This window comes from Anomalospiza imberbis, chromosome 7 (assembly GCF_031753505.1).
Source record: "Anomalospiza imberbis isolate Cuckoo-Finch-1a 21T00152 chromosome 7, ASM3175350v1, whole genome shotgun sequence".
Lineage (NCBI taxonomy): Eukaryota > Metazoa > Chordata > Aves > Passeriformes > Viduidae > Anomalospiza > Anomalospiza imberbis.
In genome coordinates, this window is record NC_089687.1 from 32,671,932 (window position 1) to 32,698,627 (window position 26,696).

Consider the following 26,696-nt stretch of genomic DNA (forward strand, 5'->3'; position numbering starts at 1 on the left):
TCACACCCTGAAAGTCTGAGCCCGGCACACACAGGTCTGAGGTCACTGCAGGTGTGACTGGCCTGGAAGGTGCTGTCAATAGTCAGGCTTTATTTGTCTTAGAGCTGAAAGCCTCCATCTCACCCAGCACCTGTGACTACCATGTACGAGGATGCTGATGAAAACGGGCTGGGTCCATGAGAGAATCTCATCTGTGTTCAGTGTGGATTTCCCTGAGCATCCAGAGCCTTGGGAAGAAAGAGGTTTTTGTACTTCTGGATGATACGAAAGGCTGTGCTGCAAATCTGATTCTGCTAACCTCCACTTGCTGGATGCCTGGGCACAGTTAATGCTCTTAGCACAAAAATGTGGAAGTAAGAAAATTACCCTAAATTGAGCACATTCTTTTAATGTTCCAAGGTAAAAGACTTTATGACTAGGCTTTGTTTTTATGTCAAGCTACTGCTGTAAAATTTGCCCAGTCCCCAGAATCAAGTTTCACTCACCTTCCTTTTTCCAAAAACAAAGCACTGAGATGTGTAAGACAGATCCTAGCAGAAAGATCTTCAATTACTACTGCGGCAGCAGAGTGCAGCAACCAAGGGTTTCCAGCCCTTAGTCAGCACTGAGCTACTCTGCAATCCAGAGATAATGCTGGCAGTGCTCTGAGAATATCTGAAGGCAGTGCAGCATCTCTCCTTACAAAACTAATGTTCATCAGTTTTAGAGTGCTCTTAATTGGTCAAAGCAGAGGAGGTTGTTGGGTGGGTTCCTCACCAAACTGTACGTAGTTAAATACATCTCTGAGAAATTCAGTAAAACTGACATTTGGTGCCAGCAATGCAGACAGAAGTCAGAAGCTGTGAATGCCTTAAATTTACTGCAGGATATAAAGGGGAGATCAGGTAGCACTGATAAATCTTGAGGGCTGCCACAAAACCCCAGTCAGATGTCATGAGCTATAACCTTACAGAGAGGGTAACTCAGAATAATTCTTCCTGGTGTTAGTTGCACTGTCAGGAGTTATTTCTGCTGCAGTTTCACCGCCCTGCAGGCACAGGGGCTCAGGTAGCAGCTGGCTTGCACCTGGGACAGAGCTTTCCAGGTACCCCGTGCAAGGCCAAGGTGCTAGTCCTCAGGATGTTACAACAGCAAAAAGAAAAATGTTTCTCAAACAGAAATGAAGCACTGACTTGGTATCTGTAAAGTCCTGCTATCTGTCATGCACAAAATAAAATTAATTCACTGCTTTGCAGCAGTTCTCACAGGATAACAGTTATTCCTCTTCACATCCTCTCTGCCTTTTTAAACCACACTTTCTCATCTAACTTTATTTAAGAAAAAGGAGGAAATTAATTACATCTCAAGTAATTAGAAATTTAAAATCCTTTAATTCACTTCTCTCAGACACACAGCTTTAGAATATATTAAGATGTTAGGTCTAATACTCTCCTCAGAAGCCTGAGAGACTAATTTATTTTGATGGAAGGCACACGTGCCTCTGAAAGCAAACACAGCCATTAACTCCTTTAATCCCTCCCCATCACAAAATGATATATTTTGTTATTTAACTACCAAATCATTAAAAAAGACCGTAAGACAGGTTCCAATAGAGTCAAACCCAGGGATGTTGGAGATGCAGACCAACAGCCTCCCTTGCCCTGCCGTGGCCCTCTCACCCTGGCAGGCAGCTGTAAAACACTCTGCAGTGTTTACAGCCCTGCCTGGAAACACAGCTCTGGGCTGGCTGAGCACGTCCCAGCAGACTGAGCTCTTCCCATGCATAAACACTACTAGACAGCTCTAATTCAAAGCACCACGAGAAATTTGGCTCAATGTCTCACAAACAATAGGCTTGCAATGTTCCATTGACTGAGTTTCTCAAATTATGTCAGTTTACAGAAATATTATGTTTAAATGTAATTTCTGCTGAAAAAAGGCACATGAAAATACGATGTACTTATTTTTTAAAAGCCCTAACACACTTGACAAAACAAGTAGCAAATGCACAGATAATTTGGTGCCATGTTGCTAAACTAAACTGGTGTTGAATTCCAGCTTCAGCACCACAGGCAAGTGAACACACTGGACAAGCTGAATTCCTGGTGGTGTCCCAAGAAGACACTGCCAAGGCACAGTGCAGCACTCGGAGGAAGGCACTAACACCAGCTTCTGCACCACAGCATTTCACACCAGACACACTCCTGGGCACGCTGGCTGTGTTAGATGGCTGGGCCTCAGGGCTACATAAAGTCAATGGTCACAATCTGTTCTCCTAATCCAGAGGATTAAAAACACATCCCAGTGATTACTGGAGTATAGTAATTTTTTTTTTTTTATATACTCTAAGTGCTATCTGGCATGACAGCCTGCAGTAGATAGCTTGAATTTTAGAATATTACCTATATAAATATTAAATAATATAGAAATATATATGTGTGCTGGCTGCAAAACAAATGGGAGCTGGACAGAATTTTAGAGAGGAAATGTTGGTACCACATTAAAGTTATCCATGGAAAAAACTGCAATATTCCCATATCCAAAGACTGAATTTCAAAGTAACACCCACAGTGCACTAGAATGGAACAGCCCTCAGTAAATATTTATTTCACAAGTCACCTACAAAAAGCCTATAATGATTTTTTTTTCTGAAGCTTTATTGTGATAGATTGGCAAGAGTCGAAATTAATTTTTTTTTAACCAACGCAAAGCAGACAAAGAAGCCTAAAGATGATGAAAATCTGAAGGCACAAGAGGACACTTCTTTAGAAGCCTGAAGATTAAGAGCTTGTTATGCAGCAGAGCAATTAACACACTTGAACTTAAGCAGGGGATAATTTCTTCCAGATGAGGAAGCAAGGTGGACAGAGGGCTCATGGTTAATAATTATCCTAATCTACTTTCACTGTTCCCACACTGAGGTTTTTAAGCCAATGGGATTTAGCAGCAAAGCAGGATAATTTGAGCCTGTGTACAGAGGATGAGGCTGAAGAGGTTTTTGCTACATGTGCTCACTTGTCAGAACCCAGGACATCCCTCTGGCTGCCCTGGCTGTCTCAAGACCTGGCAGGGGGCTAGGAGACTGTGGCACAAAGTCAAAAACACCTGTGGCTTCGATTTTAGCCCCTGGAAATAGCTGCCAACTTTGTATGAGGAATTACAAGCCACAAGGGTTTAAGTAGTGTGGTAGTTGAATTAACACAGGGTGAAAAAGTAGAATTTTGGGGCTTTTTAGAATGGGGTTCAGGGGGACAAGACGGAGAGATTTGGGCATGTCCTGGCCGCCTTCTCCTTCTTGTCCTCCATGTCTTGCTGTGATGGTGACACTTTTCTATTGGTTTAAGGTAGAGACACACTGTCCAACACAAATGACAGATATTGGCATGTTATTGTAAACATAGTACACGTAGTTTTTAGTAAAAAATGTAAACACCGCCCTGAGGGCACACAGGATGCCATGGCCGACTTGCTAGACAGAGCTCAGCAGGTCAGGGAAAGAATGTTATAGATAAGGAAAAATAAAACAACCTTGAGAAGCCGACCCTATCTATTTTAGACTTCTTCTTTGGCTGCGCGGGCTGGGAAACAAGGACTTGTACACTCTCGGGGTCACCTCGACACCCAGTCGCAGAGATTCCCTCAGGGCTGCCCCCTTTCCACATGCAGTGTCCATCATGCCCTAAAGAGATGAGCTGCACCCACCGTGTGGCAGAAATGCACTGGGCTCTGACACCACAAAAACATTGGCAAAACATTGAGGGTGGGTTGTAAATGTTCCATCCAATGCACGACAGCCAGCACTTGCTAGACACTACTAGTAGGTTACCCCAAAAAGGCGGGCAGACTAGAACTGTTCCTAAAGCATTCGGGAAAACGGATGTGAGTCACTTACAGCAAAAGTTACGAGGCAAGAAAAAAAGTTACTCCCTTTTCTGGGGGAGAAGCTTGAGGAGCTCCCTCATGACTGAGTGAGCACAACAAGCAGGACAGGATGCATATAGGAAAGATGAGATGTTTAAGGTGCAACCCCTTTTGAGACCCTGCATCATTCCTCATCCCGAAGGCAGCACACTACAGAGTGGGATCAGGGGTACGTTTTTGTACCCTGAATTTCCATATTGCATTACACACCAATTTATACCATATTATGTTACCATATTTGTAATCATTCCACACCAACAGCACTGCTGCAGCACCGCACCCACCAGAGACATTGCACGCGTAGCAGCTTGAAGCAGCAACTTGGGAGATGTTTGCAGTCTGTTTTGTCAGGGTGAGTGGTAAAACAGTCACCTTGGCATTGCTTGTAAAGCTGTTAAAGGCTCAAACACATCTTAAAATCATCACAGAGATCTCTATTGGCATTCAAAGGGAAAAAATAATGCCCTGAGAGATAGGTACTCATGTATGCCATGAGCTGTGCAATCCCCTCAGACACACTGACTGCAGAAAAGGTCTGCCAAAAGCCACATAGGCTGATGAAAAATGATTTGTCACAGCTGGTCATACCTGGGGGAGGGGAGTCAGATTAGAAAAGTCATGCTGCGTTAAGAGAAATTAAAAATTACAAGAGTGAACAAATGGCATCTTCCCAAAAGTTTTTAAGTACCATTTGAAAATAATCCAAACAGAAATATTTGAAGGAAAAGGGAACCATTTTCAGAAAATATCATAGAGTTATTAAGGTTGGAAAAGAGCTCTAAGATCCTAGAGTCCAATCAGTAACATAACTCTGCCAAGTCCACCACTAAGCCATGTCCCCATGTGCCACAGCTTTGTGTCCTATAAGGCCCTCCAGGGATGGCGACTCCACCATTTCCCTGGGCAGCCTGTTCCACTGCTTGACAATCCTTTTGGAGAAGAAGTTTTTCCTAATTATCAACCCTCTCCAGGCACAACCAGAGCCCATTTCCACTCAACCTCTCACTTTTGGCTTGGGAGAAGAGACTGGCACCCACCTGGCTCCACCCTGCTGTCAGGGAGTTTTAGAAAGCAACAAGGTCCCTCCAGAGCCTCCTGTTCCCCAGGCTGAGCCCCACCAGCTCCCTCAGCCCCTGCTGGTGCTCCAGCCCCTTCCCCAGCTCCATTCCCTTCCTGGACACCCTGCAGCCCCTCAGTGTCTCTCTCCAGGGAGGAGCCCAGACCTGAACACAGGATTTGGGATGCAGCCTCAGAAGTGCCAAGTACAAGGGGACAATCACTGCCCTGGTTCTGCTGGTCACATTGTTGCTGAGGATGTTTGGGTTTTTGGGGGTTTTTTTGTTTGGTTGGTTTTTTTTGGTTTTTTTTTTTTTTTTTTTTTTTCTTTTGAAGGTTTGGTACTTAAATGCCAACAAAAACATCCTTCCTCTTTCCCACAGGGCCACATAGCTCTGACCAGGGGCTGACACACACAGCTCAGGGATCTGTCTTTTGCAGATCATGGACAGATAAAAAATATTCTGGGCAACTTAAACATGTCTTTCTAGTGGATTATCTACACTGTAGTTTCTACTTTTATTCCTACATGTAAAAAAGCCTATCTTTAAACCAGAATTCCATATGTGAAGTACAATAAATTAAAATACACTAATGCTCAATCACATACAGATCATTAAAAACCCAGAAGAGTCAAACTTCTAGACAACACACTGCACACATCTTCCTTCTCTGAGCTGTCTTAGCATCATTCCTATCAGCATTTACATCTTGATAGTTAACATCTACAGAAGCTTTGAAAATTCTTTGGGCTCTGCACTGTTGTCTGTCATGAAAAACAGCTTTCAAATACCTAGTACATTAGTATCAAGAAGGATCCTTAAATGTATCAAATCTAGACGAGGTGCAGAAACACAACCAAGTACCACAGGATAACCAAACATGGAACAGGATCAAGTTCAATTGGGCTTTTTATATGAAGGCTTTCTAATGCCTTGTAATGTTAGTCCTCCCTCAGTTGCTAAAGAGACGTTTCTAACATAACAATGTTAGAGGCAGCATTATACCAAAATAAGACAGGGAACATAAATGCACAGATAGGAAAGTAAGGTAAAGAATGCTCTGAAAATGCTGATATTATCCTTCTGTAAAGGAAAATAAGCAAGAGATAGAAAATAAGGAGGTGAGGTTGCCTAGAACAGGAGAGAAACTTGAATAGCAGAACCATACTAAAGACTTTCAGTACTTGTCAATTACGTTTTCTTTCTCTGTGAAGTTGCACAGAAGAACAGAGGTTGCCTTTCTCCCACTTACTAGAAATCAAATAACAGGATACATTTACAACAGTCAAAAAATTCAGCACCTGACTCATGACTCATGCGATGAGAATACACCCAGCTGAAAGATAAAAATCCTCCCCTGAGAAAGCACTTTGGGTTGAAATGTATACACAGACTTCTACACACATAAAGTCCCTGCAGTAACATAATGTGCAAGAATGTAAAAAAAATACCAATTTCACTGCTAATATAAAAACTTGGAGGTCACTAACGTGAATACTTTTCCTGTAGTGAAGAAAATTCATTAAGATATGCTTGACAAATGCAGTCTCTTAACTAAAAGGATAAGGATCCATCAAAATAAGTCTGGAGTAAAAAGTCTTTAAAAATAGTGTTGAGTTTACACCATACGCTTCATTTTTGTCATTTACTGCACTGAAAACATACCTTAAGAAAATACTGGATCAAAAAGCTATCAAAAATCTGCATCTTCAGAATCTGTCATGCCAGAGGTCCATTTTCAGACTAGTTTTAATAATTTTGGTTCTCATGATAAAAGATTCACTCACTTTCAATAAATTTTAGAAAACTGTAAGGAATCTTATATGGCAAAACTTTATAAGCATTCCTAATAAATATACAGAAACTTGGGGTTACTTTTATCTTGTTTAATGATTGACCCGTGGGGAGTGGGACAAATTCCCCAAGAGTGCCAAAAAGAAACTTTGCATCCCCAAGAAAATAAACTTTTCTGAAACAACAATATTTTTACCAAAAAAGGATGTCTGGGGGTTTGTTTGTCACTCTCTTTTGTTTAGGAAGCTCCTCAGTGTAATCTACAAACAAGAATATAATGAAAACAGATATAATGAGAACTTAATATACTACATTTATTTTTATATGCTAAATAGTAGAAGAATCAGTATGAAAAATACCTAGACAAGAGCTAAGTTGGACTCTGCATCAAGTCCCACATGATTACACCAACATCATAATGTTGGCGCCTATGAACTGTTTATGGAAAAAAAAAAAAAAAAAACTGGCTGAAATTTCACTTAAGAAAACTGACTTGTTAAGTCAACAAAAATTTTTGTCGGCAAATCTTCATGTGCAAACATCCTGAGACTTGTAACCCAAGTGAGCTGCAGTAAAAAGGGAAGAAAACCAAACCTGCAACTGCACACAATGCAAACTGAGAGTTGAACCGTGCATTATTAATTTTCTCAATAGTTTTTCTATAGTGCTTAGTGCTAATACATTAACCTTCACTTCATTCCTCAGAAGTGTTCTGTTAATCCCAGTTTGCTGCCAAGATATTAAAGCACAGAAATATGAAGTCCAGCAGCATAAAAACACAAGAAAACACAGAAATAAAGCTCCACAAATAAATAAGCAAAACACCAACCAACCAAACAAAAAAAGGCACTGCTTATTTGAGGATGCAGACACAGATGCTTAAACATTGATTTTCATTTTTTACCTCTTGGAAGTGTAATCTTCTTATGGCAGTCATGACTACCCCATTTTTGTATATTCATGTAGTAAATACAAGCATATTCCTACACAGATGTTTGTTGACTTTCTTTTTTAATTAAAAATTCTGTTTGCTTTTATGCTTAGGCACCCATCCCACAGTTACTGAATTCTTGCTGCAGTCATTCACCTGGCCTTTCACCAAACCCAGGATTCTCCCTAACACAATGTAATTCCTGGAAGGAAGAGCCAAAGGTCCTTGTTGTACACAAGGAACATACCAGAGGTACCCTGATCCCAGTACTGCACTTCCAAGTCATCTGCAAAACTCCTGATGAAACTAAGAATTCATTTTTCAAATACAAACCAACAAACCTGATGTCATTGCCAAATGTAAAGCAGAAGGTTGAGACTTTTGCACTACTTCACAGAGACTTGGGAATAAGAGCTGCAAGAAATTCATATATAAAGATCAAGGTGTTCAAGGCACTGTCTCTGAATTTTCAATCAAAAAGCCATCTCAGTGATCCCACGTATATGTGGGTATCTTCTTTAGGATTTGCATATTATGAAATGACAGAGAAGGTGAAAAGGAAATGAATGTTTAGTTTCTTCCACTGTGAAAAATTAGTAAGCCTGAAACCAAGTTGGAAGTCTGAGGTGGCAGCTTGGAGACGATAGGCAGGTAAGTTCTAGGACTGCTTGTCACAGAACTTTTTGGGTACAGCTAGAAAATAAAGGGGCTGAGGGGAGGCAGAAATAAATGACTTGGGGAAACTGAATGAAGATAAGTCATGCCCCAAGAAGAATGGTTAAGTAGAGACTGCCTGTCTAAAGAGGAAATTTTGGAGACTCAGCATATCTTAATGACAGATAACAAACATTAAATTCAGAATGCATGCACAGAAACTGATATGATTACCAAAGACAACAGCAGTGAAGACAGAACCATCTGAACTGTTATTTCTCCCTGAGTGAATGCACTCATCCAAAAGCTAATTCAAGAAGAATCCAGCGTGCTGAAAAAGCTCTCATCACCTTTCCTAGACAATGCTCTGTGCAAACAATGCTTAAATATCTGCCTGGCAAGGACAGCACCAGGAACAAGGAGTTAAATCTGACCAGAAGTGTTTGGAGATTTCACTTCTTTAGACCAAAAGCCTTCTGCCTGCAGTCTCTGTACTTGCAGCTATTGACATTCCTCAGCAAATAAATCCTCCACTTAGGACTGATCACAACATTCAGACCATTCAGGAGAAAAGCACAAGTGCAAAAAATTGAGTCATGGGCCTGCTCTTCTAGCACTCATTCCCTACAACTCTGGTGTTCTGTGGTTTTTTACATCTACAGAGTTCATTGAGTTAATCTTGGTCTATTTAGGGCAGGTTAGAAGCAAATATTGAAACTTTGCTCTCTAATTCCAAGCCCCTCCATTACACACACAGCAGCCTGGAGTGCAAAAAGATCCTTAGGAATTTCAGCCTTCATAAAGGCACATATCCTCTGCATACAAATAATTACAGCACTTGACACAGAACTCCCACTAAGACAACAAGGTCACCTCCCCATTGAGGGCTACCAGACATGAACATCTGTCACTTAAACAAATGTCACTGAGTGCATCAGCCTGAAGGCTTCACTTGTCCAGGGAGAATAGAAAAAAAAGTTGTATTTTCAGGTTTATGGGGTGACATCTGTTTGAGTGACAGATGCCTGTGCCACAAGAGTACTGAACACAATGTTTTCATGAGACAGTAATCACCTCCATAAGACTTTACCTTGAACAATAAACTGAGTGTTCTTTCTTTCATGATAAGCTCTTTTCATACTTTAAAAATCCTGTTTATCAGGGATTGAAGTCGCAAAATTTAAGAGCTGCATATGTTAAAGTAAGGCAGCCCAAAGCCTTTAGAGACACTGAGTTATTTGTGCCTAAGCCTAAATCCTGGTGTTTAGATCTCATTATCTCGGTTTGACCGCGAGACTGCAAACAAGCCATGCAAATTTGTAAAACACCCAGCGTCATTTGGATCAGAATTAAACACTACTTTGGGTACGTACAGTTTTGGGATATTTATTTTTACTGCTGAATGCTACACTAATCTGCATCTGAATTGATCATTGTATTGAATTAGCCATTATTTGATGATTATCTCAAGCAGAACAGAACAACCCCAAACCAGCAGGGAGTCTTTATCTAAAACCAAAGGCAAACAGATTAAAACTGTGAAAACACAGCTCTATAATTTATTAATTAATATTTTGGGGTTGTTTCATTAGAACTTAAATACTTGCTTGGAAGGCTATTTATTTTTGATAGGATGCTGTAAATTCTGTTAAATATTCTATCAAGGATTTTGTTCTTCAGTAAATGGGCTGCTTGAACAAAGGTCTACAACCACCTGTGGTAGGTAAATTTTGTATTCTTTTAGCAATATAATCATTTCACTGAAAGCCACAGCCTGAGAAGAAATATCAGAAGATTTGGCTAAATACAAACTAAAACTGTCAAGGCAATGTGCCTATGGGATAATTGATTCAAATTCAGATTCTCCCTTAGGAGGTATAGCAAAGCTATTGATGACTTCTCAAGCAGTCAGGTCTTCTGGCAGAAAATGAACACTCTGAAATCTATCAAATAACCCAAACCATAATTTCTCATCTTCTTTCTACTGATCTGAAATGCACACAAAAAGAACTAAATCGTTTGATTTTTAAATAATTTGACAGAACATGGCAAAGCACCTTCCTGTCTCCCAAGACTGCCTAGCCCTGTCCTCCTTTGAGTGACTCTCTCTGGAGAAACATTGCTGTTATCAGACAACTCCAGCATCTCCCCGAGTTATCCATTAGATACATCCAATGGATTATGTGCAAAGGAGCTGCAGGTCTGGATAAATTAGTGGAATATGAGTTTGTCCAGATTGGAAGTGGGTTACCTAGTACTGAAGAAGGAAACACACCTTGGGAAGAAAGCAGGTCACTATGAAGAATTGTAGCAGCTGTTTTGCAACACAGTAATGTTCTGAAAACATCAAAATATGTAATTCCCACCCCCAACAGGCTCATCAAAGCTATGTTTTAATAAAAAATCATTCAGGAAAAGGGGGAAAAGTGACATTTCTCTGTCTGTGAGGGAGAGCTGGAGGGAGAAGAGCAGATGAGTGGCACACAAGGACAAAGAATTTGCAGAGCAGGGTGAATGGCACCTCTTGCCTGGAGTGCACAACCTGGCCACCACAAAAAGAGGGGCCAGGAGCTGGGAGGGATATGGAACAGGTTGCAGAAATGGAAGCTTCTGCTGAGAAGAAACTTCTCCATGACAGCATATTCTCCACAGGAAATTCAGTGCCACACTAGGAAAATAAATTTACAGCAAAAGCAATGACATCTGTCTATATCACAGCTCATTTCCACTCAAAAGGGATCATTTTTCAGATGCTTACGATTCAAGTCCTGTTTTTAAGATAAATTTAGCACATTTATTCTTAATTTGTATATAATTTTTTAAGCTTTGAAATAAAAATGATTAGAGAGGGGGAAAAAACATTTCATGCTTATCAGTATATATTTATGTGCAATCACACAGATATTTTTGTGATAGATGTTCAGAATGTGAAAACTAACAGAAGTCACATTTCAGATTAAGGCTGTCTTCTGGTTGATCAAAAGTAGTTATACAACTTTTAATTTCTTTTTCAATTATTTTACAGTATATCTAATATTTTTTTTTAATATGCATAACTCAACTATGCAAATATCATCACTGCACTGTAATATTTAGTATATTCAGATGGACTAGCTCCTTAAGTCAACAGACAAAAATTGTGGTCCCATGCCACTAATCAGTGTGCCACAGACAGTTTGCTTTCCCAAGGATATATACAATAAAACAAAAATATGTAAAATAAATAAATAAAAATATTTCTCTTTTTTTGGTTTTTTTGTGGTTTTTTTTGCACCACAGATAACTGAAGCTGAAAGTAACTCAGGGGGCTTGATAGTTACTAATTGTGTTCATATCTAAATTTACATTTTTTTTTTACCTCCCTGTTCAAGGTCACGGATAAATTCATGAGGTGCATTCACTTCTCCTGCATCCAGGTTAAATCACTAAGCCACAGGAATCAAAGCCAATATCCTCACTGAAGCACAAAGCAGCCTCACGTGGCCAAAAGCCCCAGAGGTCTCCTCAAACATTTGCATGTTCTTTCATTCCTGGCTATGGCAACACAGGCCCCACATGGATCTGTCACCTTAAAAACTGCTGTCAGAAGGATATCAGAATAAAACCTGACCACATGCCTTAACAACCAACCACGCATTTTAATTCAAAAACTGAGTAATGAAGGTTAAAAGACCTGGGAAGTCCAGTAGCATCTCACCATGGAATCAGCATTACTATTATAGGTGCTTTTTCTATGGGCAAGACTATCACAGTTACCAAGAAGTAACACTGAATTTTTTCTTAATCCCCAGCTTTCAATCATCACCTTACAGACCAACCTGACACATGGGTAAAAGGGATTTAATTATCTATGTCACCCTAAAAACTCAGAACTTCAGAACAATGTGCAAGTATTTCCCTATAAATACTGCAAAAATGTGAGATTAACTTCCATTAACTTAGCTGCTGTACAATTAAACCAGTCCAAATCACCACAGTTCAAAGAGTTAAGTATTTTAAACCTATGTTACTGAAAGTTCCTTAAAAAAATAACTTTTCCCTTAAAATTCCTCTGCCCTTTTTATTGTTTTCATATTATTTCAAGTTTTTTCTTAGTTATGCACCTATTGCATTCCTTCTCAGTATCATGACACTACAAAGGAAACTTATACTTTAAAGTATCTTAAATTACTGGTGTATAAAACTGAATTAAGGCAATCAGCTTACTAGTAATGAAACCTGAATTCAAGACAACCTAAATAAAACTCATATTGAATTAATGGTGTATTTTGTGCTAATGATTTTATTTATTCAAACTGGCTAGATGCATCTCACACAGCACACCTCACAAAAAATAGATTTAACAGATCAAAACTTCCAGTGGGGAATTTAAAGGAATTTTACTGAAATGTGTCAAAATCCCCTAAAATAGTCAGCCCTGCATCCCAGGGCACACTCGAGCACAGGGACCAAGGAGATTGTGCTGGCTGGACCCAGAGTGCACAGCTTCAGGTATTTGCCTTCCTCTGGCCCTGGGCATCCTCGTGCCTTGGCCATGCTCACACAATGACACACATTACCCACCTCACCTTGCAAACATCTGCTGTGTTCTTTTCATTACAGTTAGGGGGGCATTAGTACTTTTCCCCTAGAGAAGGTTCTTTTTTATGATTTATCTGCTTCCTTTAGACCTGCCGCTTTCCTTCTGCGATGGGAGTTGTGGAGCTCAAGCCCACATTGCTTCTTATCTGCTGTGTGTATAAAGCTCAGCCTGGGGAAAGTCACTGCTTTGCGTTGGGTTTAGTTTTGTACAAACATTTAGAACTAACTGCTGTGGTGATCTTTCTCCTAAACCTTTTCACAAGCGCCACAAAACACCACACATGGTGGTTTTGCATGTTCAACTCACTGGCACGCTCAGCCATCAAAGTCTAGCCCAGCTTAAAAACAGCCTGTTAGGAATTGTAAGGACAAGCTAACACTCAGCAAAATTTTCAATAAATATAAATCAAAAGCAGACCTGTTTTGTCCAAGCACAGTTCTAAAGCTTTTTTTTTTTTTTTTCATCTTTCAGCAGTGACTTTCCTTTAGGTAAAGGGATGTTAAAAACAAAAGTGGCCAATCCCAAACTTACAGGAGGTTCAACGTCTGTAAGGAAAAAATACATCACCAAATACTTCATCAGTAATTTGTTCCCCTTGCATAATCCTTGTAACCTTATAGCTGGTAACAGAAATTGGGAGATGAATGACTTTGTAGAAAAAACACTTCTAAAGAGGTTTTTTTTTAATTCATTATCTGACAGAGAAATTATTACACTAATGCACTGTGAATGCAGAATAACTAACCTAAGAGTTTGAGGAATTACCAAGTTCAGTCCTCTAAATCATAAACTATGATTTTATGAAAATATGCTGATTTTGGCTGAGGCACTGGTGTAGCAGTCAGCAATGGCATTAGGAGAAAACCACAAGTACTGCTGAACTAAACTGATAGCATACTAATGTTTGGAACATTAAAACTACTGTTTGGAACATTAAAACTACTGTTTGGAACATTAAAACTACTTCTGCACAAACAAAACCAGAAACAATAGCACCCAGTGCATCAATACAAATGGAAAAGGCATGGGGAGATTGCCTGAGTGACAAGTGGTAAGTACAAAAGATAAAAGAACTTTCCAATAGAAATAAGACTCTTTTTCCTTCCATTCTACCCACCACTGCTCCGTCAACTTCTGGATATGGCTTGTAAGGGCCCACTGAAAGGCCTTATAAAGTTCAGTTTGCCTTTTTATTTAAGAAAAATAGTTATGCATTGTGAAGAAATACACAACTACTGCTTACTAAATACTTTGGTGAAACAAAACTGGAGTGCTACATTTTTCTAAACATCCTGCAACATACATTCCACACCTCAGAATTTTTTTTTTGGTGGGGGGGGAGCATTATGTTTACTGTAGAGTTTTTATACTCATATGTTGAGTTTACAGTTCTTAATTGTTATTTAGCACAGTTGTATACTGCATGTATTAAATTCAAGCTGTCCCATATTTTAAACCAAAAAAACAGTCTTCCAATCTATCTATGCCAGTTTTATGACTTCAGCACAAAACCAGGGATTTAACTTCATTTGGCTCACAATGGGGATATTAAGATTATCCAGTACCCCAAAGCCACACCAAAGGAGTTGTTGCTGATTTGTTACAAAAGACATACACACACTTACACAGCAAAAACTATCACATTTAACACACACCACCAGGAGAACAGAAGTGAAAACTGACTTCAACAGCTCTGAGCTCACAGTGATAACACTGCAAAAGCAACCACAGTTTGGCCCACAACATCCAACACATCAGGGGAAAACACCAGAGGGTTCAGGCTCAGGGGAGATGCAGACAGGGCAAGAGAACAAGCAGCTGCTCTGCAACCTTCCTCCACAAGAGTCTTCAGAGGACTGCAAGCAAATTACAGCCCAATCCACAAATTACTCCAACCCCAGCTCCCCGTGTGACTGCCTGAGTGACCACCAGAAGAGAGGAGAATAGATTGATGAGGTGTCTGCTGACACAGGACCTGAGCACGGAGCAGGTGCCTCCAGCCCCCCTGACACTCAATGGGATGCAGAAATGGCACAAACCTCTTATTTCTGTGTCTCTTGATGCTCCATGTACATGGCCAAGGATTTGACCCTAAACAAATAAAAAAAAGTGAATGCTGTAGTAGTACACACCAATTAAAGTCAAATCCCCCTTCCCCCAAAAGAAAAAAAATCAAAAAAACCAATCAAAACTAAAAAAAGTCACAAAACAAAAAGCGTTTCCCATTAGTAAAACTAAAAAAAAAAAAAGAGGGAAGAAAAAGGAATTCCTTGTTATTAAGGAAAAACAAAACTAACTGAAATCCAGACAATAAAGCCAGATCAATGTAAATATAGAACAAAAAATGTGCTGCTGAGTTTATAAACAGCATCCAAGCACTCTTCAACATATTTAAAAAAAATAGATTATGTTTTAAAAAGATCCATGCAGGTATAGTTAGAGCCACTACCACAGCCCAGTAGTACAATGTTTACTCTTATCAGCAGGAGAGCATGGTTTATTACAAAAAAGACCTTAGGAAAGAAGTTGGGAAATTATTTGCACTAGAACTAATTTACCAAACTAAAACTTTCCTGATTTGGCATGTGCAGCTGGGGGAGGGGTTACCAATTTTGTTTACTTGTACACCTACTAATAATCCCAAATTCATCTGTATGACATACTGAAAAGGCACATTTAAGTTTATTCCAGAAAATCTCACCTTGGAAATCCTTATCTAATTCATTCTTTCTGCTCTCCTGAGATGGGGCTGAAGGCCTGTAGTGCACCCCATGCCATGTGTTTTAAGGAGAGCAAACACTCATTCTACCTCTGCACCTTTGCCATGGCCTTCCAAGCAAGCCAAGATAGTCAAGTTTCCAGATGGTGTTCATTGGCTTCAATTACTATTATTTTTTTAAATAGATAGTGACTAGAATATAACTCCTCAGGTCACTAACCAGAGGCAATGGGAAGATACAGATCAGCCAATACTAAAATCTTAAGTGTAAAGAAGAAGAAATGGGAGGAAAAGAAGAAGTATCAAGAGCCTAGCCAAGCACTTGCACAAAACAGCTGAGCCTAATGCACTTGGAGTCACTCTGGGGTAGAACTGACTGAGCAGCGCAGCGCTGAGAGCCAGGGGATGCCATTAATGAGGTCACTGCCCACCACAGAACTCCTGGCAGCAACCAGGGCCAAGGTTCCTGGCAGCAGAACTCGGGAGCTGCCAGAAGCTGCAGGAGGCAGATGAATCAAAGCTTCACACAAATGCCCAAGCCGGGGGACAAAACCAGAAAAACAGAAAAACCCTGTAATGTGAAAGCCACGCTGCTTGTGTAACTAACTACGTTAAATTAAATTTTATTAGCCACAGGACACATTAGTTCTGTTGTTTTAAAGCAGCTTTGAACAGTAACATCTGTTTCCTAAAAATGAAGAGTCCAGCTTCTCAGTGGAGCTCTCCACCACTAGAACACAAATCATTCTGCAGAGAGGCAGCATCCATCCCTGAGACTGGGACACTGCTAACAGAAGGAGACCTAGGGGAGGATAAGACTTATCTAATACCAAGCAAAACAGCCCAAAAAGGACACATAACAAGTGTACATGGGAAATTACAAGTTAAAAATTTATCTTGGTGACAAAAATAATACACTTCCTTCCATAATGGAGTACAACGCACTGGTCCTCTTAATTTGCTAGTCCTAGATTTATAACCTTACCCAGACATTCTTAATTCCAACCCTTTGTGTAATGACAAAACATAATAAGTGATTACATGACCAAAGAAAATACTACATTTTCGAGCAAAAAAAAACCAATTTTACTATTAATGCATTTGTGTCACAAAACTTTTCTCCTTCCTTGAAATAGCAAAAAATTAATGCAGAGGAACATACTGCTTCCCTGTTTACTCTGAATAAAAAGCAACAACCCTCCAAACCATGAAAAAAACCAAGCATTGCATCTGTGAAGCTATCACTGGCACATATTCAGAATATGAGGCACCAACTGGCCAGGTAAAATGGACAATACTAAATTATGTCCACATAAAACTGGTATTTTAGGTCTTCAAACTTAGGGAAAAAAAAAAAAACGACCTTACAATAAAGGGTGCGTTTCACAACACAAAATTACAATCATTAGGTGAGATACCCTACTCTAAAATAATTTTAATATATTTAGCTCCTTGAAATTGTCTTTGTAGATTGTCCCCTAGTAAAATATTTTTTGCAATAAAGTAATTTACCAAGAGCCAAATTGCTTTGCTCCTATTAGAGTTTCTCCTGTACCTATTTTATTTTTGCCTTGACAATGTATTTTAAAGGCAGTAAAGCAGAAAGCAGTAAAAGAAGCAATAATGAAGGAAGAGACACACAAAGTGATCCTTAATGGATTGTCAGCTCATGAAGGCAATTCACAAGCTGGAGCAAAATGAGTTCCATGCACAAAAGAAATCAATACTCATTGTAGCATCCTTCCTGCTACACTGCAATTCATCAGCTAAGCAGAATGCTGTCACATCTCATAGGTCTCTGAGAGCTCTCTGCTCTCCAAAGCAATATTTATTCTCCAGGGTCCACCCCAGTTGAATCAGAGCCAAGAGCAGCACCCAGTCGCTGACTTGGAGAACAAGGCAGAGTCTTCAGCAGCCAAGGCCCAGGATGAGCCCCAAACCATGAGGTGGAGAACCTCACACACCTCACAGGGCACAAGACATCCCTGGAGGGCCACCTCTCACCCTGCTGCTGCTAAAGGCTGCTGAGTTACCAGATCCATATTTACATAGGCAAATAGACCAACATATTGATTATTTATCTTAAAACAGGGACAGGTGCAAGCTGCCTGGAACTAGCATTGCACAGTTAAGTTTTAAGGACAGATGGTAAAAATAAAGGATGCACTTCCTTAAAAATTAATAGATAAATATCAAGAAACAATCCATAAACTCACGATACCAAACATCTTGGAAGTTGTAAAGATTAGCAATAATTTTGCCATGAGCAAAACTCATAACAATCACACCAGTCATCTAAACCTGCAAATACGCAAGCCCCTAAATTCCAAAAGTTTGTCCTCACACCCAAGCCAAATTTATTAACATGAAAATTTTCAAATGCAATTCAGAGCACAAAGCCCTGCAAACCTATTAACGTGGCTGGAATAAATACCAGTGGAGAACCGAGACACAAAGGTCACAAACTCACCATTTACCTAATGGACCACATTTCTGCATTTCAGATTATCCGAAATCTTCTAATGAAACATAATAGCACCAAAGGAAATAGCCCCCCATTAAAGAGCTTCTCCCATCAGCTCACTGCTGCAAGAAGCATCCTCTGCACACCAGCCAGCCTCGAGTGGGTGTGAGGGTTGCTGGGAATTAGCAGGGACACAAACAAGGATTGAGCAGCAGGAATCTTTTCCTAGAGAGCAGTGGTGATGATGAAATACCTGCCCTTCCATGGGGCAGGCTGGAATATGCTTGGAAATTTTGGGTAAGTTTTTTGAGATTGGTTTTGAAACACCCAGAGGTCAATTTGGGAGGTTTCAATTGAGAAATTGAAAGCCTGATGAGTAAAAGTAAAGCTCCATGTTTTAAAGGCTTCAAACTGCTATAATCAATGACAGATCAGCTTTTTGTCCCCATATCTTGCCTCCTCTTCTCAAAGGACACCAAAATTTTTGGTCAGATGACTTCATAAACTGCTACAATAGTCAGAGCAAACTGGGGAAAAAAAAATAATCTTGGGAAAGTGCTGCCTACTGCTCTGGTAATCTTGGCCATTTCTTTCTCTAAGAGATACCTAGTAATTGCAAAGGGAAGGCCATAGAAATTAAATACTACGTGAGAGAGAAAGTAAGAAACAGAGAGAGATTGAGAGAGGGTACATGAAAGATAGTGCTTCCTAAAATTAGGAGGAAAAATGCTTGACTAAATATTGTGAATATAGTCAAGGAATTTTTTTTTTTCTTAAGAAGCTGCAGTATAACAATACAGCAGAATGACAGCTCCTCCTAAATTATCAACATTTAGCATCACTTCAATATGCACAGAATCCTGGAGGGTTTGTTTGGAAAAATACAATCTAATACACACAAACCTAGTAATTTAAAAAGAAAAGGACTAGCTGTAATGAAAATTGTTGGTATCTGCCGAGTTATGCTGGAGATAGCAAGCTATGAAAACACCTAGAGAGCCCCAGGCACAGAACTGCTACCTTGTCAAAAGGAAAAACTAATCATAAAATTAAATAAAAACATCAGTGGTAATAGATAACAAATTTCAAAAATAGACTTAAGATCCTCTGACAAAGCCCTCAAAAAACCCAAAGGAACTTTACAGAGGAATTTTCTGGAGCTTTGGATCTATTTCCAAGACATTTAGGAACAATGCAATGAACAGCAGGTTATTCAGTAAGAATATTCTTTTACTGGTTTAAATAGCAGCCTTTGCTTTGACCTCAGGACCAGCCAGACTGTGAAACACTTCTCTGCACAACACAAGTTCCTACAGGATTTCCCAGTTCCAGAGCACTCAGTGAGGAGATGCAACAGGAGCTAGGTAGAAGGCTTTGGCCAGAGCCCTACTAGAAATAACATTATTTCAAGAGGATATGTTTTCATTATTTGGAATTTCCCACCTACTGCTGGTAAATCCCCAAACAAACAGTGAAAATTATTAATTGGCAGATTAAAGGAACAACAGACTTTCCCTTCATGACTCAGCCTTAAAAATAACATTAAACCATCCATGCACTTCTTCATCCTTTCCTCACTCTTCTCTCCCACTCCCTCCTTTAACCCACGGCCATCCTGGAAAACACACGTTAACCCCTCACCCTTCTACACACAGCCCTGCTTCCAATACAGAAAATTCAAAGGAAAAAAATTATCCAGTACAATGACTATTCTGTGCCCTGCTCATTGCTCATCAGACAGTCTGGAGGTCACCACTTAGGACTTAAAGCAGGAGAAAATTAAAGACTAAAATGTTGTATAATCTTTACACGGCAGGGACATTTTTCTGTCCGATTTATTCTCACTGGGGGGAAAAAAAATGAAAAACAAAAAATGCAGGTTGCCCAATCCCTGGAAGTGTTGAATACCATCTTGGACCAGACTCTGAGCAACCTGGTCTAGCAGAAGGTGCCCCACCCATGGCAGGAGATGATCCTTTCCAGTCCACTACATTCCAGGATTCCACGATTTAGCAGAAAGAATAAATACTTTGGACACTGGAATGCACCTGCAGTTTGCTGACACTTCTGGGTTAAAACAGTGAGGACCACTCAAAGCAGCTTTACTAAAACACAACGTTGAAGGGTTTGACATGTGCAGAACAAAGCAGGTTGATATGTTGGTAGGCCTGTAGCAATAAAATATTTGTGCAAACAGTTCAGGGACACGCAACCTAAACTATGGGACTGCAGGTTAGAAGTTGAGCAGAGTCCTGTACATACTAAAAAGTATACACATAAGATATGCACATACATGTATTTTACCTACACATAAAGTACAGATAATCAATGCCAATGCATGTAGACACTGTACTTGGTTTTTTGGAGAAAACATTCTCCCTGTAATTATTTTAGGAAGATAAAACAGGAAGGGATAATTCATCTCTACTTAATACAAGATTTGCAAGTCACTTAAACAATATTATAAAATTAATTTTAATACAAAGATCCAGCTACTAGTAGCCAATTCTGGTACATACTTTTAGATAAAATACTAACCCTACTAACATTTATACACATCTTTTATTGAATTCAACAGAACCCTTATTCCATCCTCAATCTAGTGAAACCAATGTGCATTCTCAATACTCTGAAGCCAGAACCTAATCATTATGCCAATCTAATTATAGGTTTTGTTAGACATACATACAAGCTGACAGTTCACAAGAACTTCCATCTTGAAAAAGCTCCAAGATGTATTACAAATAAGTTGGGCCTCCTACCAATACATCCAGAGATTAATTAATTTATCTACATTACTACATTTTTCCCACGTTTGCACTGCATCTTTTCTCAATAATGTTGTAGCCAGATGCTTCAGTACTTCTAGGTCAGAGTTTTTACTGGCTCCTTGCCACATACACAATGTGTAAGTACAAAACTCAGGATTTCTTTATATGTTTATGTTCAATTGTCCATCTTCTCAACATGCAGGGCCTGGTGAGTGAGTAACCATTTCAGGCCAGTGATACACACTGCCACCCACATGAGGAAAATGTGCACAGGGACTTAAAACCAGGAGCACACCCAGTGCTGCCTTTCCAAAACAGCAAAAAGAAGAAGAATTCACTTTCCCTTTGGTTATTAATAGCTCTGATAGAATGTTATCATTCAAAAGATACTTGTATTCCTTCTACAGACTCTCCAAGCATGCTTTACTGTACATGTGACTTTCAGATTCTCACTCCTTTTCTCTCCCTCATCAGACTAATTTACTTTCACTGCAGGATGGAATCTATGGGCTGAGAGAACATCAGGGATAATCACGACGTTTCCAAAAGGATTTATTATAGATTATAACAAACTCATCACCTTAATGGGATTTGTCACACAATAGTTTAAATCAACGCTATAGATCTACAGAGGATAACAGCTGCTTTAAAATACAAGGACCAAACCTGAAAGAGTCATTAGGTACATAATGAACTCCCTCAATTCACATGTAAATCCCAACACCCTCCTCAAGAGCATGGATAGGCATGATTAAGCCAGAGAGCATATGTTGCAAAATACTTCACCTAAGACTTTTGCTTTTCTCGTGCACTTATTTAAGTAATTTAAATAATATTACAAAAGCCATTCTTGTATTAAGGCATCTACTGCACTGTGACGAGCTGAATTTTCTGTTGTTGGTTCTTTTTTTTTTGGAAATAAAATTTCCTTTAGTTCATTAAAACCAGTTCTAAAAAGATCAAAATAATTGATTAATCTCAAAAAACCCCCAATACTTTATCAGTGAGGCTATCAGCATGCAAACACCATTTAAAACCAATATGAAATAATACACATAAACACTCTTGCGCATACCCTGGCCCGTTCTCAGTGAATTTTGGGACTTGATGAAGAGCAAAAGCAATGGAAGGAGCCTCTGGAGCCTGCAGCGCATTAACCATCCACCAGGTTCCTACCATGTTCTCTGAAGAGTCAATGGCACAAAACTCACAGCTGTCATCAGGAGAGAGATTTAACATTCAATATGAACCTTGGGGGAGTGAAAATGAATCTAGTCTGTAATGCCTGTAAACCCCCTTCTAACCACAGTGGGAAAATTACCTTTTGTACCTCAGCAATCCAGAGGAGGAGGAAATAGGAGAACTTAAAACAAAGCGCTCCCATTGGCAGATAAGCAGACATGGCTGATTTACCACGTGTATATCCACAAAATGCTTCTCACAACCTGTATGAGAACACTGGAGACTGAGATGCTGACAGGAGCATCAGCTGGTAACACACTTCTTTATCTGTTCTCCTCTTCATACACACCAACCCGAGCAGCTAGCAACTGCTCGTTAATCCAGATCAGAAGATGAGTGTGCCTCAAAAGAAACCACACAGACAATCAAAATCAATTGCTGGTCTCCTCCAGAATGCCAAATATTCCACACTGGAGGCAGGAGCAGGCGCTCAGACAACCTACGCTTGCTGACTGCTGCCCCAGTGTGGTGGATGTTTTAACAGACTTAAGATTAAAGAGAAAAATAAAATTATCCTGCTTTGTACTTTTCTCATATTCCTTCACTCTTTGTGACTTTCCTTTAAATCTCTACATTAGCAATATGGGAAGCAATAGGGAATAGTGTGGTTACTGAATATTGTTCCATGTCAGATTTCCCCTGAACTGGAAAAGAAAAAGAACTGCCCAAACATACATTACTTTTATTTCCCAGTTGAACTGTTCAGTAATTTTTCCTTTTTGGTTTGTCAAGCCAGATACACCGCCAGCTTTACATGTCTGCCCATCCCCACAAATCCAGGATTTGGGAAAAGCTGACTTACACAAGAGAAGAAAAAAATATTAAAAGTAGAAAGCTTAGAGGAACAAATAAACACTGGAGAGGAAAAGAGAACATAGGTCTAAGGCAAAGTCCAAAATACCTTCATCAGTCAGAGGGATGAAGCAGTATTTAATAGCTGTAAGAACAGATAACTGAGCCATGATTGGCTAGGAACTACAAGCTTCTCCTTGAACTGTGTCCTTTTCTAAATGCTGGTTTAAACTATGAGAGGCTAAATCAGATACATTAAACTATAAATAATAATCTAAATCAAATATGTAAATCTATACTATAAAATAACCAGTTTAGGCTGCTTCAAATTATGGCATTGATAGGAACTAAAAATTGAGTACAGTGGAATTTAAATGAAAGCTCATATGAGCCCATTACACTGCACTGCTATCAGCCAGCTGAGCTGTCCAGGCTGCTCCCAGGGGTAGTTCCCTCTCCTGGGAAAGTGTCCCTCTGGATAAACCTATGACCAAACCTTTACCCTCCATCTCCCTTGAGGCGCTGTAACTCTACTTAATCCTCAACCAGGTCACAGGCAGCTCTTTCCTGGCATCTCCACGCTCTTCTCTCTAAAAATAACTGCTGTAGTCTTTTTAATTCCCCTTTACAATCCTAAAGAATATATTTCATCATACCTTTTCTATTCCAGTGCAACAGTAACAATGATTGAAAAAATATACAAATGGTTGTGTGTTTTCTTCTAATTCCCCAACTTGCTGGTGACAGCTAATGCAGTCAACCCCCCCAAACCATTCCCACTTACCTCAGCAGTTCATACTGATTATTTCTCATCTCATTTGCCTCTAATCCAACAGTTTGACAGTACTCAAAGCCTTCTTCAGAACTCGCTGATATAGCCTCCAAAAGTTGTTAAAATTGAAAGCATGCAAGATATGAACATAAAATCATGTAATTATGGATCTCTAACACAAAAATCCTTTCCCAGCTCCCAGAAAAACCCCACATATTTATGATTTCATCTCAGTGGATAGCTGGCCACAGCACAGATGGAGGTGAGCTACAATTCATGAGGGCCCAGAGCCTTTTGAGGACAAAGTTTGTATTTCCAGCCCTCCTCCTCTGCTTCTCAGAAATCAACCCTCTACTTTATTCCCTTGCACGTTCTTTAACCAAGGATAGCACTGCAGACCCCAGCCATCCAAGGCAGACACCCAAGATGCCTTCATCCTTGTTTATGGTTGCCCAACTTGCATGCCACCAAATCACTGCTGGAGCTCCAGCCTGGGTTAGCTCAGATCTGAAGACATAGGTGAAAGGGATTTTATGCTGGATTTGTGCTGTTGGCAGGACAGAAAATAGCAGCTATAGTTTAAGGCTGACACAGACAGGCTGTGTGTGATATGATACAAACTCTACTGCCCAAAGCTATCTTTTCACATTCCAGTGAAGAATGAGATCTGTGCTGCATCCAAACATGTTTCTGAACTTGGCAGAGAACTCAAAGGAAGTATGCTCAAACTAGAGAGAGAACCATGCCATCCTCCACCCAAGAGGAAAATTCTGTTCCTGCTTTATTTGCCCAAAGTTGACTAATTCCTGTCTTCTGAACTGAAAATGCCTGTCATCCAGCCCAGAATTCATCCCAACTCTTCCCCAAAGAAACTGCATTCAGATGGACATAAAAAATAAAAAGTCAGATAAAAAGTCCTTGTATGTAAGCCAGCCAGAATTGTCAGTGATGCTCTACAGCCCACAACAAAAGTCTTCATATGAGGCATACTGTGTCTATGTGTTCATTATTTAGTAATGAAAGACAGGAATGTAAAACACCAGCATCTCTTTCAAAGTTCTGTGTCAGGGATGAGTAGGACTGTTCTCATACAGTGCATTTCCAGGAATATTTAAATCTGCTATGTAGCCTTCTAAGATTATCTTACTTCCAGGCTGATTTATCTCTAAATTGTCAATAAGGTATATTAATGTAAAACAGTTATTATCTTAACAACAGTTAACAATTAAACTCTTCCATCCTTAGCAGAACTCCACAAAATCATTGCAATTTCCCCTATATTTCTCTTATTAGGCTAATACCCACAGGAATATACGATGTTAAAAGTTGCAAAGCCAGATTTTTGAATAGGAGCAAAGAGGTGACCTTCTTGACTAAATTACTGTGCCTGGAGAAGCTGTAGATAAAATAATCCATCCTTCTTATAATTACTGAGCGATCTGGAGGTAGGGAAAAAAGAAGGTCCTGTAATTTTAAACTACCATATACAAATGATCTATGCCCTAAACTCCAGGAGTAGATTTTGAATTAAAAGCATAAACTGATTCAATTAAACAAAAGGAAAACCAAAACCAAGCAAAAACCCAAGGCCTTGTGAGCAACCTGAAAGGAGCAGAACAGGTCAAAGCAAAAGAAATTCCCCACAGCAGGGTAAAGTAGGGCTCACTCTGAGATGAGAATCCACTCACATTCCACTCAGGGAAAAGGGAAAATTCTCCACTTCTCCAGCCCAACAAGACAAGAATAAAGGAGCTCTTGTGCTTCTCACTGTGTTTCCTATCCAAAGATCCTGTTGAATGTGGGGAGGTTGGGTTGTTTGGGGAAGGAGGGGAGGGAGTCTTGTTTCAGTTCTTTACTATTATTTATTTTATTTGCTTACCCCTAAAAACTAAGACTTGTGTTCCCATGGGACTACAGATAACTGGGCTGGAGGTGTCAGGAGTTTGGGAGTCTGTGGGGAACAAGAACATTTTCCCTGCCAACGAACAGCACATGCAAAGAACAGTAATAATGACTTTATCACAGCTTTGCAGCTTTTAAATCATCATGGAAAATGGCAAGTTTTTTTCCCATTTGCTTTCCATGCTGAACTGTCTGTATGTGTACTCTGCTGGTCTTCCAAGAGATCAAAAAGACACAAGTATTAAGGCTGGACAGAGGCAAGAGGGATCTGTCTCCTCTGCCAAGCATTTGGCTGCTTAAATCCCAGGCATCAGGCTGCAGAGATGCAGCCAGAAATGCTCATCAGGTACTGGGAATTTCTGTTCTCTCAAAGAAATTCCCAGTATTTAGCAGATACTGGAAATTTTTAAGAGGTTGAGAGAAAAATAAAATTCAGACAGAGTCTGTGACTTAAATGCATCTCAGGCCTTTCATATATCTGAATGCCCTAATCAGAATTTGTATTCAAAAAGATTAGAGTCCAGTCAACTGGTAGAAAAGATGAATATTTAGAATTATCTCAAAGCACTGAAAAAATATTTTAAAATCTTCTCTCATAAAACACTTGCATCTTTCAAAAGAAATAGAGGAGAGAGAGCAGGAGAGAAGAGGGCAGTAGTGAAAAGTATTAAATATACATTTTTTCCAAAGTGAGATCATAAAAACACAAAGCAATGCATTTAATTAGTTTTTTTTTCTAATTATCTCCTCTAACACTTCTTCCCTCTCCCCCTGGTTTTTTTTTTTTTTTTTTTCAAACAGTATCAAATAGATGTATTCAGGATACAGACCAAAGCAACTTCATTTCAATTACAGGACTTTTCTATTGGAACCATGAGAAGCTGCAACACAAAAGTGCTTTTAATAAACCACTTTTTGGCACAGAAAATGAGATCAGCTCAAGGTTTCTCCAATGTCATACAACAAAGACGCTGCATCACCCTCCCACCCTGCCTGGGAGTCATCAGATTCACGCTCCTGCCTGCCAGGACATGGCCAAGGGCTATTTCCAGGCTCTGGCTCCCCACTCGCGCACCCAGCTGTGCTGAACTGCTCCTGTCCTTATGCTCACTTTG

At 39.7% G+C, this 26,696-nt stretch overlaps 1 protein-coding gene across 1 annotated transcript in view; it reads right to left on the reverse strand.

Moving 5' to 3' along the window:
• ZNF804A (zinc finger protein 804A) overlaps nucleotides 1-26,696 on the reverse strand; it is a 144,514-nt gene that overhangs the window by 96,095 nt on the left and 21,723 nt on the right. The gene's annotated exons all lie outside the window — the stretch shown is intronic.